Below are 7,895 nucleotides of genomic sequence, written 5' to 3' on the forward strand. Positions count from 1 at the left end.
CTTACATCGTCTTTTGACTGTTAGAGCTTCTAGAAGATTTTTCAAGAAAGACTTGCCAAACAGCCCTATATATGTCTTTTGGCTATTAGATCTTCCGGAAGATCTTTCAAAAAAGACTTGCCAAACGGCACCTTAGTCAATAATATTTGAGTAATTAAAACAAAAAAAAAAAATTGTGATTAAAATATTTTTACTGTAAAGAGAAACTCAAGTCTAAATTAAATGGGCCTTAGCCAAGCCCAATTCTACAAAATATTTTAGCCCATTTAGGATGTTAACACATGGCACAAAAATTTTATGTGCCTATAGACACATACCGCTTTCTTGCCACTAGATCATAACAATAATAACCCTTTTGATTTTGTTCATTCTCAAGAATATGCATTATACTACCTTGTGATCAAATTTCGATCTAAAGGGACCAAGGATATGGACAAACAAATACAACCAAAGACAAGTAAAGGTAGAGGTGATCATGGTTCAGGCTAGGTTTAGCACCCAAGATAAAGGCTTCAGTCTAGGCTCAAGCCTGGCCCAACCCACACCCTAGGCCTAAATTACAAACCTGGGCCTAGGCTAAGCTTTCGAGCTTTCCAAGCCTAATGAGAAGAAAAAACATAGCACAAGCTTAAACTATTGAGTGTTGACTCATGTGTTTACCATTTAGTTTTGTCCAGTCCCACAACTCAAGAATAGGAATCAAGGCCTTGCCTTCACCTATAAAAGGTCTTGCTTAGGAGGACAACTCTCATACTTGAGTTGACTCATGTGTAGGCACGTGTTGACTCATTTGTTTACACGTTCCAATTCATGAATATTTATATAAAATAATAATGTTTAATATAAAATAAAATATATTTGCATATATATAATATATATAATATTAAGTGTATAATTTATTATATATTATGCATAATATAAAATGTAATATATTTAAGAATATTTTATATTATATTATGGGTCGAGCCAGGCTTGAAGTGTTAGGCTCAAGCCCAATCTAGAATTTTCAGGCTTAATGTGGCTTAGGTAGTGTCGAGCTTTCACACAAAAATTTGGGCATGGGCCCAAAAATTTACGAGCTAGGCTAGGCCAAGAATGTCACTCTTATGCAAAGGGCTAGTAAAGAGGTCATCATTAGGGTATAGGAAATTGAAAAGTCTTGAAAGCCAAAACACAGGAGAGAATATAGTTTATGAGAAATATAGCAATACAAGCCATCAAAATTGGATAGGAACATGAGAGATAAGCACTATGGCACAAGAAACTTAAAGTATATGTTGGTTCTTTCTCTTTGCCACCCCATTTTGCTGAGGGATGTGTCATAACTACTCTGATGAATGAATCCATGATCTAACAAATATGTAGCAAGGTTACTTTATTGTATTTAGAAAACTAAGTACCATCTAATGAAATTTCTTAACAAGGATAGAAACTTCATCTTAAGAATGCACAAAATATAAGCATGAATAATGGTAGAAGTTATCAACAAAATGTAAGAAAATCTATAGCCACTTATATAAGGAATATGACAAGGCCCCGCCAATTAATATGCATGATATCAAGGGAAAAGTACTTCTTTCATTTAAAGTAAGTATTACTACAATGCTTTGCAAATTAATACCCTCCACACTAAAGACTTGACACACTAACAAACTTAAACAAATCTACAAACAATACTCCTAAAGAAGAAAAAGAAACATGATGCAATCTTCATTCCAGGTTTATAGACTCAAATAACACATTACTATTATGAAGCTAACTCTAATAGATTGTAGTAATAGGCTCAAATAGGTAGATCCTATCTCTCTCATGGTTATTGCCAATTATCTTCCTTGAACACTTAGGAACATAAAGAACAAAGCAAGAGTAAGCCATCTAAAATCCTAATTTCTCCTTTTCCAAACACACGAGCAAGGAACCTATTAGCAATAGCGACTTTATCCCCACCTAAAAGCAATTTATGATGGTGATGAAACAAAGTAGAGATACTAATCATATGATCAAAATCTCCCAAGTCTATGATCCATGGTATGTTAGAAATACCTATAACTAAAGCTAAGTTTGTAATGGCTCTTATACTAGAGTGGGTAGATGTGCTAGGAGGATGAGGCATAGAAGTGGGAGCATCACTAGAAGTGGCAATAGTGTTTTTAGTGATCCCCATCTTCTAAGGAGTGGATGCAATTTCCAACATGTATCAAATGTGTGTTTAAGCTTCATGGTCACATGCCACCTCCCCTTTCTCTCACCTACATTTCCTCCTTTTTCCTATTGACATCTATATTGCTAGTTTGGTTGGAACTTGAATGATCTATACATTGACTTTATGTATTTTGATGATAACAAATTCAATGAGAGTACTAATGGTGCGACTAAGTATGCAAATATCTTATGAAAGGTCCTACCTAAATTGAATTAAAGCTATAAGGCTTACAAAGATGAAGAGGTGGAAGTTTTGTTGAGTTGGTTGCTTGAGCCTAATGACTTCATCACCATCAACTCTTTCCAACCGAGGAAGCTCCAGCAAATCAAGCATGATAAGGCTACTAAAAATCTCAAAGTATTGGAATTGCTTTAATTGGTCATTTGCTACAACAACTCATTAGGGAGGAAGACTACATCAAGCTATGAAAATTTGTATCAATATATAGAAAATTGATGTAATCAATTTTTTTATGCACTCTTTTAATGCTCAAGAAGACTGAACTTGGGTTAGGCAACCTTAGAATCCAAGTGGCTAGAATAGGTTTCATTCCTAGGTTTTCTTGGACTTAAAAAGAATTTTACAATTTAAAAATCATTTTGAAAGCTAATGGATTCCAAACCTTTGGATTGAAATTTCCAAAGTCTCTGGGTGTTGGACTATCTGATAAGCAAAGATTGCCTAGGCTCTATAGTATAATCAACTAACTATTATATCCAAACCATGAATTGCCAAGACTATGAGACATAGTTGACTACCCCAAAAGGCATAGTCGATTACCTGTGATAGTCGTGACATAATTATGCTCTATCTAAGAGTCATAGTCGACTATTTAAAAATTCATAATTGACTAACCCAGACAAATTGAGTACAAAATTGGTATCAATCAATTGACATGGGGAACCAACTGACTAGGATAGAAAAAATGATTCCTCCATTCATGAAGTATACGACTAACAATTTTGATAGTGAACTACTTTGGAAAAAATTTAACCATTTAAAGGCTCTAATGGCTATTGTCATCTTTAGAAAGCCTTCTATCAAGATGGAGCAATTTTGAATCATTACCAAGAATAGCCATTTGATGGTACAGATTACTTAGAATGGCCACAATCTGCAAAGATGCCATTGGAGCTTATGGAAAATTGGGCTATGTCACCAATGAAGAGAAAAAACCTGAGACTAACTACTCTTAGTGGGTACAAGAGAACTACATGGTGATGACCTGGCTATGCAATTTCATGTTATCCCATATAAGTAAAAACTTTCTATCGGCTAACACAACTAAGGAGATTTGGGATGGAGTAAAAGAAACATATTCACAAAGTGAGAATGTTGCTAAAGCCTACCAATTGAGAAACCAGGTGATTGCTACTAGGTAGGGAGATAAGTTTATTGCAATTTTATTTTTTAGCCCTCAAAACCTTATAGGAGATAGATTATTTGAAGACTGTGGTTTAAGAAAGTATCAAATATGCAACAACTTATTAGAAGCTGGTAGAGAAGAATAGGGTATTTGAGTTTCTAGTAGGACTTAACCATAAATATGACATCATACGATAGCATATTCTTTCCCAAGATAGTAAAACTCTCTCTCAGGCATATCCCTTGACCAATATTTCCACCTTCTTTGCCTCATATCACCTCTGCTTTGGCAAAGATAACGTTTCCACAATTAATGGATCACATGTTCCCATTATTGGAAAAGGGTTGGTTTGTCAAGATAACAAATACCATTACCCCACCTTCTATCATTCATATCCCTAGACTAAGCACTAATCTTTTATCTATTGGTAGCTTGACAAAGAATTTGAATTATTTAGTGATTTTTTTCTCCTGGCCACTATGTTTTGTAGGATCTGAAATCAAAGAGGAGTATTAAGAGTGGTCATGAGGTGAATGGAATCTATCTTCTTGGTGCGCTTCCTAATCATCAGAGTCATCATGTCAGTGAGAATAATGAGTCAAAGTCAATGGGTCAGGTTATGCTTTGGCATAATTAGTTAGAACATTTGTCTTTTGCTTCTTTGTGTTTTTTTTCCAATGCTGTTTGAATCTATTAATTTGTCCAGCTTGGAGTGTGAGGATTGTCAACTTGGAAAGCATTATAGACATTTTTTAAAGCAAGCAATAAAAGATGTTTTTCTGTTTTTGATATTGTTTATACTAATGTGTGGGGATCATATCATATTTATCGATGGGTGGCTATCAATATTTTCTTCTATTTGTGGATGATTATTCTCAATACTCTTGGATATATTTGATGAGATCCCATGACCAGGTACCTTTTTTAGTTCAATAGTTATATCAGATTGTATTGATGTAGTTTAGAGTATGAGTGAAAGTGTTTAGATCAGATAATGGTAAGGAATACTTTGAGAAAAACCTGACATCATACTTATTGGAGCATGGAGTAGTCCACTAGAGAAATTGTACATACACTCCATAATAGAATGGTATAGTAGAAAGAAAGAACAGACATATTCAAGAACCTGTACAAAGAGTTTGAGATTAAGGATTTTGGAGAGTTAAAGTATTTTCTAAGCATTGAAGTGGAAATGTTCAATCATGCGATTTTCATCTCACAAAGGAATTATGTTTTTGACTTACTACAGGAGATTGGAAAACTTGAGGCAATGGCAATTGATACACCTATTGATTAAAACCACAAGATAAATGCTTTAGAAGGTGAACTAGTAAAGGATGTTGGAAGGTATCAAAGATTGGTGGGTCGGTTGCTATACTTATGTATGACACAATCATATATCTTTTATGCAGTGAGTGTTGTGAGTCAATACATGCATGCCCAACGAGTTTAGCATTGGGAGGCCATTGACAAGATACTTTCCTATTTGAAGGCACACCCAGGTAGAGGCATACTGTTTGCTGACCATAAACATGTGAAGTTAGAAGTTAACATATATATTGATTGGACAAGGTGCCTATGTGGCAGACATTCTTATTAGTGGTAATCTAGTTTAATGGAAGAGTAAGAAATGATCACTTGTAGCAAGGTCAAGTGTAGAAGATGAATACAAAGCCATGACACATGGTGTTTCAGAGCTCCTCTAGGTCCGATCTCTATTAAGGGAGATTGGAATTGAAGTCGAAAAACCTATGATGTTATACTATGACAATCAAGCAACAATTAACATTGCCCATAACCCTGTTTAGCATGATAGGACAAAGCATATAGAAGTGGATAAACACTTTATAAGGGAAAGGTGACATTCGGAGAAATGTATTTGCCATATGTTGCATCTGATTTGTAGTTTGCTGATGTTCTTATAAAAGGTGTTGCAAGAACAAGCTAGAGCATGATATGTGCAAGTTGGGAATGTGTGACATCTATTCCCAACCTGAGGGGGAGTGTTGAGTTTTGGGTTGATAACATTTTTTTTTTTATTTACAAGGCATAGTTAGAGAGTTATTAGGCCCAAGGTCCATTAGAGTATGTTTTAAACTAAAAGTATTTACTTAGTTTTTACATGTAGTCCGCTTATTAAGGGCATACTTGTCTTTGTATTTAGTTTTATATATGAGTATCTAAACTAATGAAAGGGGTGTCCAAACCTGATTTTTGGCTTCTTCCCATTCTCTTCAACTTCTCGCCTTTATTCTTCTCTACATAAACCTTCTTTTTCTTTTTTTTTGTTCTTTCTCTTTTTCATAGATTTTATATTAAAACGAAATTTTTGCACTTTTTTACTATATTCAACATCGATTCTCACAATATTCTAGTAGTTTGATCTCCACTTTTGGGTTACTCCATCTTCAGCATTGGGGAACTTTTGGACTAATTCTTTGGGCATGCTGACCTCCTAGGGAGTTGCATTTGTAGGCTTCGTATCAGGTAACTTTCTATCCTAACTATTGGAAATCAATTTGGCGTAGTGTTGTAAATCGATCCTTAAGGAAAAGTGGTTTCTCATGAGAGATTTGCTCTCTCTTTTAATTTCAAGAATTTTTTAAATTCACCTTTGCCACCATCAAGGTTTGACCTTTATGTCTTTCTCTTATTCTATTCTTCCGTATTCACATTGAAAATACACTCCTTGAAACATCTTCTTCTTCTAGTTACTAACAAATAAGCCCATGCAATGCATAAGATTCAATAGAGAATTAGTTAGGTTTAAGTTGGAAAATTTGAGTTTTAATATCAATTTGGATTCTAGGTAGGGCCCATATTTAAGGTTGGTCTTAGGCTGACTCTTAACTTTCTCTAATCTATCAAATTTATACTCTTACTTTTTTAGAGAGAGCCAAAAGGGGAAAGGGGTTAAGAGAGATTTAAGAAGGGATGATTTTAATGAGGTAGGGGAGATGCTACATAAAAATTGACTATTAAGAGAGAGGAGGGGGAGAATTTTAAGACCAATCTTATTGGAGAAAAGTAATGATTGATTTTATTAGTGACCATATGACCATGCCTTTCTATTTTTACTACTTATATTTTAATAGTTTAATTTAAAAATAAATAATCACATGCCTTAGAAATGGGAGAAGAGGGAGGTCTGATTAAGCTATATGGTAAGAGAGGACCCTAGGCCTCCCCTCTTTCTTCTTTCTAATATAGATCTAGATTTGTTTGAAGCTGAAATCATAAGTTATAAAGCCGAAAGACCAAAAGACTCATTCATTTAAAGGACTAAAAGACCTAAAATCAAGTTATAAATTTCTATCAAGTTGGTGTAAATTTTATAGTCAAGAGTTTGGTGTAATGATTTTGAAACTATACCAAGTTGTGGTCACATATTCTTTTATACGGTCTAGTTAATACCATAAAAATGTGTAAGAAGTAAAAATAAAAGAACGGGAGAGAGACTGAGGGATGAGGGATTGACCGAGAAAGAGAATGAGAGAGATTGAGGGAGAACGATAGGTAGAGAAACACAAAAAGAGAATGTGAGACATTGATAGAGAGAATGTAAATATAGAAACTGAAAACCATTTTTATTTATTTTCATATGACATAGTCATTGAGCAGAGAGAGACAACTGTAAGAGAGAGAGAGAGAGAGGGGAGAGAAACTAAAAACCTTTTTACTATTTTCAAATCACACAACATTAAAGGAAAATTTCGGTATAAGATTTTTGTTATGTCCAACTTAGATTAAGAGTCTCATGTTGGCAACAACCACATAAGCCTCTGATGATATGGCAGAAGTTTATAATTTAAGCATGTGTAATTTAACAATGGATATGACATTAAACATACAAACGTGCAAAATAGGATTCATGTAGCCAACCCCTTATAATTGGGACAAGGCTTGGATGATGAGGATATTAATACTGATATTATAATATTGTTAATTAATAATCAATAAAAAATTATAAAATAAGTGAAATGCAATATTTAAAAGTAATTTAATATTTTAATATCATAATAGTATTATTAATATTAACATAAGGATTAACAACAATTAATACTAATATTATTATTATTATTATAAAATATTATTAGTGAATACTATTAAAAATAGTAATATTATTATTAATTAATAACAATTATAAAATAAGTAAAATGCAACACTTAAAATTAATATGTATTAAATAATTGAAATATTACAAATAAGGCACTTAAATTAACTAATAACAATAATAAATTTTTATATGAGCCCTTTCCAAATGGTTTTTTTTTTTTTTGCCTTTTGAGAAGATTTCTCAAAAGTTTACATTATAGAAGGGTGAAA

The sequence above is a fragment of the Nelumbo nucifera genome, chromosome 5, assembly GCF_055504915.1.
Source record: "Nelumbo nucifera cultivar China Antique chromosome 5, China Antique-T2T, whole genome shotgun sequence".
NCBI lineage: Eukaryota > Viridiplantae > Streptophyta > Magnoliopsida > Proteales > Nelumbonaceae > Nelumbo > Nelumbo nucifera.